At 34.6% G+C, this 7704-nt stretch overlaps 1 long non-coding RNA gene across 1 annotated transcript; it reads left to right on the plus strand.

Moving 5' to 3' along the window:
* The first annotated feature begins 1398 nt into the window (after positions 1 to 1398).
* On the plus strand, positions 1399 to 3451 carry LOC136359882 (uncharacterized). Its single transcript, XR_010743361.1, has 3 exons — positions 1399 to 1506; positions 3178 to 3225; positions 3335 to 3451. It is a non-coding gene; the product is annotated as an uncharacterized lncRNA (long non-coding RNA).
* Positions 3452 to 7704: the final 4253 nt, after the last annotated feature.

The following is a 7704-nucleotide window of genomic DNA, read 5'->3' on the forward strand; positions in this document are numbered from 1 at the left end:
ACAGTATATTTTTTTGGCCAAGCACTGTGCCAGTAATATTAAACTTACAAGTTCTGTATAAGTTAATAAACTCCCTTCCTATTTTCTATGTGATCCAGCTCCTATTTTCTCTGTGTTTTAGTTCACTATTCCGTGTGTGGGTATCTGAACTTCAAGGTGGACTAACAGGTACATAGGAGACCACACTTGATCTCAGGCCACAGGAGGAATACCTGCTCTGGCACGTAGAGCATGTCCTTCTCTGATTGTGGTGTTCCCTCTGCTGCTTCTCAGCCTTTCTGTTCTGTCTGCTTCAGCCTGTCTGTCGTTTTCTGCCCTGTCTCAGGCATGTTTCCAGCCAGGTGCCCTCAGTCATGTCCTGTGGGGTGTCCACTGGACAGCTGGAGCTGCCTGCGTCTGACATGGGGCTGCCCTTGCTCCCCGAGGTGTCCCTCAGCTCCAGCTGCCAGCACCTTGCTACACATTGACAGTAAACCTTCTGAGTTTATAGCAGGTAAATACAAATCTCATTCCTGAATCAGATGCCTCATGTATGGGAGTAACTGAATGTGTAACACTTTTTAAGGAAAGCTGCAACCTTTTAACCAAGATATATCATGAAAGTGTGTCTGACATAACTTAGGTAGTGCTGCATGAAGTATAGAGGCATTTTGAAACAATATTTAAAAGGCTTTTTCTATGTTCAAATTTAAAAGATAATTCATGATTAAAATAGTCACATTGCAAGATATAAGTTATTTGTAAAGTACTTTGTGATTTTATCCATAGAGATGAAAATGCTTTTACATGCTCATGCTTGGGAATTTCCAGTCAAGAGGAGATGCAGCTATGCTCTCATGTCTCAAAAGTGAGAGCTTGACTGCTGTTATCCTTCCGCTTGTAGCTTGGGACAAAATCAAAACAAGGAGATGCTCAGCAAAGCCTGCTCCAAGCTCACCTTTCTCCCAAAAGGAATTCACATTACAGTGTACCACATGTCCAAGATAAAATACTGAGATGTCATATGATAGAGGAAAGTATTTTGATGCCACAGACAAAGTGTTTTCAAAGTCCTTTATGAATGGTTAAGTAGGCAGCATCTCTTTTTCAGCCAACTAAAAAGTGAAAGGAGAAACAAAGCATGTTTTCCAAAGGCAAGCACCTACCTGTAGCTCCAAACAAGACCCATGAGATTGTAGCTCCAGGTACAAAGCACTCTAGAATTTAGTTGTTGAGTTATTCCATGGAAAGGCTGGTTGAGTTCATTTCCTTGAAGAAGGGAAAAAAAAAAAAAAAAAAAAAAAAAAAAGGCTACATTTGTGCACTTGTGTAACAATAGGGAAACCTGCCTCCTGTGCCTCAGCAGCCCACATTACAGCTCTGGGGCAGTGCTGTGGTTGCCCACACAGGGGGACAGGTCCTCTGGGCTTCTCCTCAAGTTTTCTCTGCCACTGCATTGCCGAGAGTAGAAAGAGTGGAGGGCCTGTGAAGATGCAAGCAGGATTAATTTATCTCTAGAATTAGAAGGTAATTGAGTTCCTTTTACTCGTTCCTACTGAAGTAGAATAATCTTCTCACCACAGGTGTGCAAAATCAGTATTTTCAGTACTATTCTTCTGTACATTTTTAAGGATATTTTGGAATATTTTTACATTTACCATGGAAGAAGTTATTTTCTTTTCTCATTTATTAATCACAAAGCCCTCAAAAAAAGACTGTTACTTTTTTTTTGAAGACAACTTTGGATTTTCTTGAGTAGTGTTAGTAGGATATTATCTGTAAAATTGTATCAAAGTAAGCATTATATATAGTTGCCAAACTATATCAAAAAAAGTTCTTAAACCACTATTTTACAAGCCTACTTTCAAAAATTACTTTTTCTTGGGGGATAGAGAGCAGTAGTGTAAAAATGTTCATTTAGTACAAATTATCTTTAACACTCATCAATATTCCTTAAAAAGAACAGAGTTAACCATAACTTTGAAGGAAGTCAACATAATAAAAAAGGAAGATTCACACAACTGCTTAAGGAATGTTGACTGAAACAGAATGCCTACAAAGAGCCAGGAATCTTCTTTTTATGTCAATTGATAATTGATTCATATTTTAAACTGTGAATAAGAAAAGTGTGTGTTCAGTATTTTATTTACATTCGCAACCTTTGAAATGATACAATTATAAAAATAATCATTCATGTCACTAATATTAAAGCAGTGAGCAACAAAAATCTAGGACCTCCTCTTTTTGTCTATGTTATAATTGTGGTTTTCACTAATGACACCTCATAAATAAATTATGAATTTTATGTTGAAAAATGTTATTTTCAGTTACTTATTCAAAACTGAGTATTACATGCTACAGGAGATTTTTACAGTCCTTAAGTGACTGCACTGCTGGGATGCAGTACCCTTGACACTCACCTGTCAAATTATTTGCTGGAAATGTACACAAACAGTCTTGTGGTTGGGCTTTAAATCAGTAGATTTTAATAGTTCAGCCTAAAATTTGCAAGTTTTAATTTCTTAGCTGATATGCTTGATGCAGTAAGTCACATCAGATTGTAACTGTGATAGAGGAAAGTAATGAGGTAAGAGACAGGCGATGCAACATTTCTTGCCATTCCAAACAAGGGATCTTGGCTCATATCTAAGGCTGTACTTCTAGAATTTATTAGGTGGTTTGGAACATCATTATGACAGTGAATTTGAACACAAAATGTCAAATACATATAATTTCAAAATGTGAGGAAAATATATAAAGTTTGATGACTAAATATAACCTTTCAAAGGTGAATTAAAAAAATAAGCATATAAGTATGATACTCTTGTTAAAGTACCTCCCAGCTACCTACATTTAACACTGATAAAACTTATGTATAAAAGGAAAGCAGTCATTAAAAGAATATGCAACAAAAGGATTATTGAAATTCCTACTAGTACAATGAAAGGTATTTTGTGAACTTTACAAACTTATGATCTTTAAAGCAAATTTTAATCCTTCATTGAAATGACACTTATTTCCTTTTTCTGATCTCTCTAGGCAAACAAAATATATTTATACTAATTTTGCTAAATATAACATGCATAATGAAAAAACCATAGGAAAAAATTATTTCTATTAAAAGAAAGGAAAAATCTGTTGCAAAGCCTAAAATTAACTCCATTTAAATGTTTGTTTGTGTTTCATGGCTGTCAGTAGACTGAATGGGCATCTGCCTTATTTTAAAAGACTACTGCGAATGTGCAGGTACTGAGTCCTTCTGTTTGTTAGGCTCCTATTTGTCAGTCTTGCACATTTTTCTGTTTGCTTCTATTTTATATTTGAGATAATTCAAGAATTATGTGTTCTCTCTCAGGAAATTTACTAGCTTGGGCCAAGACTCTGCCCTGACACAAAGCCACATCCGATGCTGAAGTTTCCAGATGCACTGAAATTAAAGTCCATGTGTCTTAGCCTGTGTGCTGTGGCACCAATATACAAGACATGTTGTATAAAATTCTCCAAGAAAGAAATCTTTTTCTTCAGTGTGCTGCAGTACTAATGAAGTCATTGACTTCAATGTTTGGCTTCAATGGAAAATTACTCAAGACCCTGCAACTATGAGACAAATGCAATGTATATATACCTCTTTTTAAAAATCTGTTTTTACATAGTGTCAACAATATCTTATCTACATTCATTTCACTTTTTGCAAAATCCACCCTTAAAAGTGAATTATAATACAGATTAACTGCATATTGATTCTAACTGAAGTTGAAAAAATTTGATGGAGTATCCACTTGGCAGTACTATAGTAGATACACACGTCACAGTCAGGCAAATATTTATCTGCAAATAGAAGTCCTCAGGAGAAAAGTTAGTAAGTGAGTTTTCAGTGTTTAACTCCTTTTTAACATTGATTTTCCTCCCCTTTCATTCTCCATAAATAGATTTTAATGCAAAACATTAATTTCTAAATTTTGACAAATGTCTCTCTTTTCATCTTCCAGTTTTCTTTAGTTATAGCCTAATTGCAATGTTCAGACAGTACAAAGAAATACAATCTAGCTGAAAAATTGACTAGTTAAATTGGAGATAACAAGTTCCTCTCTAAAATAGGACAAAAATCTGAATAGATAAATGGATAAATAGTGGATAAATTTGCGATTATTCAAGGATGGTTTCACCACAGTTTAAGTACTGCAGTATTTTCTCTTTATACTATTAACTTGTGTATTGCCAGCACTTTATGATAATAAAATGGTCAGTCTTTAATTTCAGAATATAGTGATATTTTATTGTTATACTTACTTTCCATGAATAATGAGTCTAATTATCCAGATAGTATATATATAGACCACTTGTGTATTTTACAGGTTCAAGCTATTTCTTATTCTAGTATGCTGTATGGATTTTTTATTATATTGCAAATAATTATTATGTAGCCAATATACAGTTATAATAGTGACTGTGTGCAGCAGGTTGGGGAAGGTTATCCTCCCCATCTACTCTGCCCTACTGAGACCACATCTGGAGTACTGTGTCCAGCTCTGAACTCCCCTCTCCAAGAAAGACAAGAAACTATTGGAAAAGGTGATTAGTGGGACTGTAACATCTCTCTCAGGATAAAAGGCTGAGAGAGCTGGGCTTGTTTATCTTGAAGAAGAGACAACTGAATGGATATTATCAGTACTAAGAAATATCCTAAGGATGAGTATCAAGAAGGTGGGGCCAGACTCTTTTCATGACACTCCTGCCCAGTGGCAGGACAAGGGGTAAGAGACACAAACAGAAACACAGCAAGTTCCATATGAATATGAGGAAAATTGTCCTTATATTGAGGGTGACAGAGCCCTGGAACAGGCTGCCCATAGAGGTTGTGGAGTCGTCTTCTCTGGAGATTCAAAACAAATCTGGATGTGATTCCACACAATCTGTTCCACGTGTAACTGCTTTGCTGGAAGTTTGGATTAGATGATCTCCTGAGGCCACATCCAGCTGCAACTGTTCTGTAATTCTGTTATTCTGTGATAAATGTAGATCAAATTGTTGTCATTTGTAATTTATCAGACCTAGTGAGTCAGTAACCTTGGATAGTGTAAAGCATAAAATCTTGTAAAAGAGTAAGATAATAATAGTTTTGCTTAGATTAAAAAGCTACACACTTTAAAGGATTAGATGCTTCATAACATTTTGCACAAGGTATATATTTCTTAATTCTTTTGTGTAAAACAGTAACAAAGTCTCTATTTCAGTTTCTTATTCCAACTTTTAAATATCACCGAGGTCTTCAGCATCTACTTACCTGCTATTCTAAAATATCTGGAGTTAGTCTTGCTGTCAAGACTGTTCATGCATTTCATATTAATAGCCACTGAACAAAACCAGAAATGACCCTGGGACTCCCAAAACTAGTGAATAATTAATTTATTTTAAATAACTAATTTAAATTAAAAGTGACAATCAGCAGAATGAATCAGCTTTTACTTACAGAAAGGAAAATGTAAAAGGATAAAATAGAGAAAATGCTAATATTAATGTGAGCTGGAGTAAGATAGGAACATGTGAGAAACTGTGCCCAGGAGACAGAATACTGGGAGAGGAACAGCTCATAAAAACATTTCTTAAATTGAAAATATTCTGTAAAAAAAAAAAAAAAGTAGCAAATGCAAGCAATTAATCATTGCAGATCAACAGAACCATGAACACCGAGTTTACAAAACGTCATGACTGAAAAACCCTATTAAAGTATATTTTTTGTCTATAAATAAAAGACTAGTAAAAACACCAATGTGTTATGATCTGCAATGAAATACCAGCTGACACACATTTGAGTTTCCCTTTTAAAAATAACTTTTTGGGAAATTATTATATTCTAAAACATTATGGCTGCCTGACTATCAGCATTAGCAAATTTTCAAGATAAAATATGACTAGCAAATTCCAGGCTAGAATTAAGAAAATTAGATGCTGTAAGTTTGGATTAAAAAAAAAAATCTAGAAAGATACTAAGCAACATAATGTTTAGGTCTTCCACAATCTTTCCTCCTGATAACATTTTAATTAGAATATCATCTTTATCAGATTCAAAACACACACAGTGGAGGCTGGTCTTACAGTACTCAGTGTGGTAGACATTGAGGTTTTAATGTCATCTGAGCACTTCACCATGCAGAGAGTGGGGAATGTTGAGGAGTCTGTGAGCCAACATTTGCAAAGCTCACAAACTTAGTTTGTTACGAGCTGGGTCTAAATGTCATGGGAGTCAGTATGTTGTACACTTACAGGTTTGACAACGCCATTCCCTGCACTGTCCCAGAATGGACTAGAAATGACAATTTGTTATGACAATCAGGAAAATACCAATTCTATTGAACAGGTTTTGACCTAAATAACCTGGAAAGTGTTTCCAGAGTACCTCTTCGAAGCAGCCACAACTGTTAAAGTATGAATTATATATTATACTGTTTCATTAGTTGCATTCTTAAGTGAAAAAAAACTTTGAGAAGAACTGTGAAATTCTTGTAACATTTAAATGATATAAAATGCTACAAAAAACATGGTCCTGCAAAGGTTAACAAAATGAATGAAGATTTTTTAAATACTGGTTTTCAGTGAACCGTGGTCTCTTGAAATTCTCAATCATGAAGGTTCATCAGAATGATAAATTGTTCACTGTTATGTCAGCATGGGGCATTATGCAAGGAAACACAATGTTCTTTTTTAATGGTGTGTAACAACAGGTTATCCCGAGAAAAATGCATCAAGTCAAATTATTTTAAAAATCATGATTCACTGAGAGTGGTGGTTAAAAATACACTCATTTCCTTTCATAAAGTATAAAGAACTGAAGGAGTTTAATTTTAAGGCATTAATTTTTTTCTTATCTCTCCTAGTAGAAATTTTCTGCAGTGGATTATGAAATTCAGTATTTGATCTATGTTTTGTGTTCAAATTTCACAGAATTTTTTTCATTAGTTTGGTCTGCTTTCTCTTTCAGGATTTCATGCTGATTAAAGAAAGCTCTCTGTGAGTATTTTTACACTCTATTAAGTCTGATTTTGAATGGTTTTGGAATCATTCACTCAAAAATATATTGAAGATTGTAATATGGATGGCTTAATGTAACTATTACCATAAGGCTATTTCACTGACCATATAAAATAAATCCCAAGCAGTTAATAAAGGGGTGTACATATAGAGACACATGTCATGGAAGAATGAATTTCTTGTTCAGCAATTTAGTTTTAATAAATTTCTGAATTACTTCCTATGATGAAACCTGTTTGTTTTGAAGTCTAGCTAAAGAAGAAGGAGAAGATAAGAAGTCTTATTTAATGTATCATACCCTTCAAGGGTTACCTAATACACTATAGCAGTATCAGTAGTCATATTTTAACAAATGTCACATGTCTTTACACGTCTTTATATATGATCTCCTTGTGTGATTACACTCCAAGAACAAAGAGCAGAGTTAGCAAAGCGCTGAGCAGAAGCAAATATATCCAACCTTGGCATTATTTACTAACAGAGAGATTAGTGATAAGTGCTGTGTTAACAATTTTTCACACACATGTGGAGCATGGACTGAACGTGACCCTGTCTGCTTATGAAATTTAACAGTTACCACCACTACATGTTATTACTCTATGGAAGCTTTCCATCAGCCACAGACATCTGTTCTTTAAAAGAATGTAGCAGTAGGGCATGTTCATCAGTTACAAAGAGAAAAAGAAAAATGAACTT

This window comes from Sylvia atricapilla, chromosome 4 (genome assembly GCF_009819655.1).
Source record: "Sylvia atricapilla isolate bSylAtr1 chromosome 4, bSylAtr1.pri, whole genome shotgun sequence".
Lineage (NCBI taxonomy): Eukaryota > Metazoa > Chordata > Aves > Passeriformes > Sylviidae > Sylvia > Sylvia atricapilla.